At 39.2% G+C, this 3,143-nt stretch overlaps 1 pseudogene; it reads right to left on the bottom strand.

The window, feature by feature from the left end:
- Positions 1-208: 208 nt before the first annotated feature.
- Positions 209-1,537, bottom strand: LOC147416448 (uncharacterized; annotated as a pseudogene).
- Positions 1,538-3,143: the final 1,606 nt, after the last annotated feature.

Genomic DNA, 3,143 nt, shown 5'->3' on the forward strand with positions numbered 1-3,143 from the left:
TCTCTCTCTCTCATGAGTGGGATGTAATTCTAATTCCATAAGTTTTCCAACACTCATTAGTGTCTCATGGTTTCAAGGCATGGTGAGTATCTTTCCCTTCTACAACACCACCTAATTCTCTCTCTCTCTCTGTGTCTTACCATAATTGTCTCTCTGTCTTTGTCCGTCCCTGTCTCAGCCTTTGATCCTTATCTGCTTCGTATCTTAATCAGTAAGTATAACCATCAGGAGTTTTAAAATCAAGATCAGTGTTGCGCCAAAATGTTTGCAGGCAGCAGCAAAGTATAGCTGGCATTTTCAAGGGGATTTTGTCTAGTTCTTGCAGGTCTGCGGAACTACGTATTGCCTGCTCTTCTGTGATACTCAGACCTGTTGAAGATGATTCAGTTGAATCACTTGAAGATGATTCAGTTGAATCACTTGAAGATGATTCATTTGAATTACTGTCTTCATTGTTTTTAGGTCTTCTGTCTGGGTGTTGCTTTTTTGCCCTCTGTTGACCTGTTGAAGCTGACATAATTGAATCTCTGTCCGCTGCAAGGTTTACTGGTGGAATATCTGGTGCCCTGCTCACTGGTTGGCACCTTTTACTGGTAGGCGCCGATAATCGGACCTGTTGAAGATGATTCATTTGAATCATTGTCTTTGTTGTTTTTAGGTCTTTTGTTTTGTATTCTGTCCGGGTGTCGTTGCCTGTTTGCGTTTGTTTGACCTGTTGAAGGTGAGATGATTGAAGCTTTTTCCACCGCAAGGTTCATCAGTCGAATATCTGGTGCTCTGCTCATTGGATTCTAATTCTTTACTGGTACGTGGGGATATTTTTTAGAGCCCAGATCAGTAGCCCTTCTGATGGCGGGGGTTTAAGATTGGTTGTTGCCTCTCATTGCACACACAAAGATGTGGCTGGAGAGAGCACATCCTTCTGGGTAGTGTGGTCCTCCTTGCAATTGTCTCATTCACTGGCTTGTGGCTGAGCCTCTTAAGCTTGGAAATGCCTCTCATTGTGGTTAAAGATGTGGTCGGTGAGAATACGCTCCTCTTGGTAATGTGGTCCTCCTCGTCATGATTGCCCCATTCACTCGGACGCTGAAGCTGCTTAAGCTCGGAATTGAAAGTCTTCCAATGTGTCTCAAACATGCTGGACATAAGATGTGCTATAAAATGAGGATCCTGATCCTTTGGATTATACTTGGCATTTGCAAATGTCAGTCGTACATCTTTAGCATATTGCTGCGGAGATGTGTACTCGTTTCTCTCAAGTTTTTTGCTTTACGGTATCCAAATCCATGGGGTTTGTGATGATTTGGTGGTAACCAGGTAAATTTAGCTTGACAGCGTCAACTGGTTGAAGAAAAATCCAGGCATGGGTATGCTCTTCTAGTCTTTTCAAAATTGCTGCACAGCCTCTCACCAATCCAACATGGCGTTGTCCGGTCATTATTATCAATTTTTTGCCGCTTTTCTGCTGCAGGCGACTGATGCCATGGTTGGAAAGCACGTTTTGTCCCATTCTTTGCTATAGATATTGGTTTGTGCTCTGTGCATCAATGGCATTAGACAACTTGTTCCATTGCACATGAGAGAGAGAGAGAGAGAGAGAGAGAGAGAGAGAGAGAGCTCCTTCCAGTAAGGAGAGCCGCTTCTATTTCCACCGCCAGCCTAGCCAGAGAAATTGCCATCTCGGAATAAAAATCGTGGTGAAGCAACCACGTAGGACTCCGAACAATGATGATTTGGCGACATGATCATTTCATTTCTTCGAATAAAACAACTCAAAATACCTTACTCTGTACATATTCGCTCTCACACAACACTATTACTTACTACTGACCTGGCTCTATACCATCACTATTAGGTGGAATCTCCAAGAGATTCCATTGTGTCAAGCATTAAGTCTTGAACGAGAGAATTGGGCAGACACAAACGATAGGCGATCGAGCTCATGACGTTTTGCTTGCCAGCAAGGTCTTCGCTCTGAGCCAGTTCCGAGAGCTCACGTCGTTGTAGTAGTCGATGCAATAAATTACATAAAAACAAGGCAAAGATTTACGATGGCTTACAGAAGAGAGAGAGAGAGAGAGAGAGAGAGAGAGAGAGAGAGAGATACCTCGACTCCAACGAAGTGAGAGAGTGAGGGACATTCCCATATGCACACATTAAAATTCAAAAACGTTCAAATGTCACATGGAGAACATCCAACAAAAAAGTTGAAAAAAAATCCTTAGTTGTGACTTTTTTAAAAGCTAATCCCTAATAATAATACATGCACTAAAGTAATAAGAAGACATTTGCATATCAAAAGCAAAAGTTGAAAAAAAAATCTTAGTGGTAAAAAAATTCTTTCATTTAAGGACAATTTATAAATTTTTAGTTAAAAATTGTCTGTAAAGAAAATAAATTTACAAGAAAAAAGTATGGTTAAAATCAAAAAATTGACAAGAAAGTAATTAGATCTTTAAATGAAGAGACCCATTTATAAACTAAACAAAGGTTAAAAAAAAGTCAAATGAGCATTAAATAAAGGGACCAAATTACAATGATGAAAAGAGACACTTATATTATAAAATAAAAATATAATCTTTATAAAACTTATAAATTAAACAAAGATTTAAAAAGCAAAAAAATCAAGTGAGCATTAAATAAAGGGACCAAATTACAATGATGGAAAGACCCATTTACATTATAAAAATAAAATATAACTTTTATTAAACAAAGAAGTCAATTGAGCATTAAAAGAAGGGACCAAGTTGAAATGATGAAAAAACCCATATATATTATAAAACAAGCAAGCTCATTTGACATGTTTCGTCACACCAATCCGTGATTCTTAATCAACAATACAAAAAGTACACTAATTCTTCACCCACCACTCTCCTATGGCCTTCTGAAGGCCAAAAACTACTCGTTTCTTTCTTGCCTCAGCTCCTCTATGTGTCTTCCTTCTGCCCCTCTAGCTGCCACCTATGGCTCGTCCCTCTTTTTAACCTTGCCCTTTTTAATAACAACCATGAGGATCCGTTGAGATTCCCGCTTAAAAAAATTCTTCCCAAAATCGTGAAGACATCGCTCTCTAAAAAGAAATCCATAAAGTTTAGGATTCCCTTTGGAATAAAATCTTCTGTGTCCCCATCCCCTACAAAAAA

The sequence above is a fragment of the Adiantum capillus-veneris genome, unplaced genomic scaffold (assembly GCF_014529385.1).
Source record: "Adiantum capillus-veneris isolate H3 unplaced genomic scaffold, ASM1452938v2 Hic_scaffold_965, whole genome shotgun sequence".
Classification (NCBI taxonomy): Eukaryota; Viridiplantae; Streptophyta; class Polypodiopsida; order Polypodiales; family Pteridaceae; genus Adiantum; species Adiantum capillus-veneris.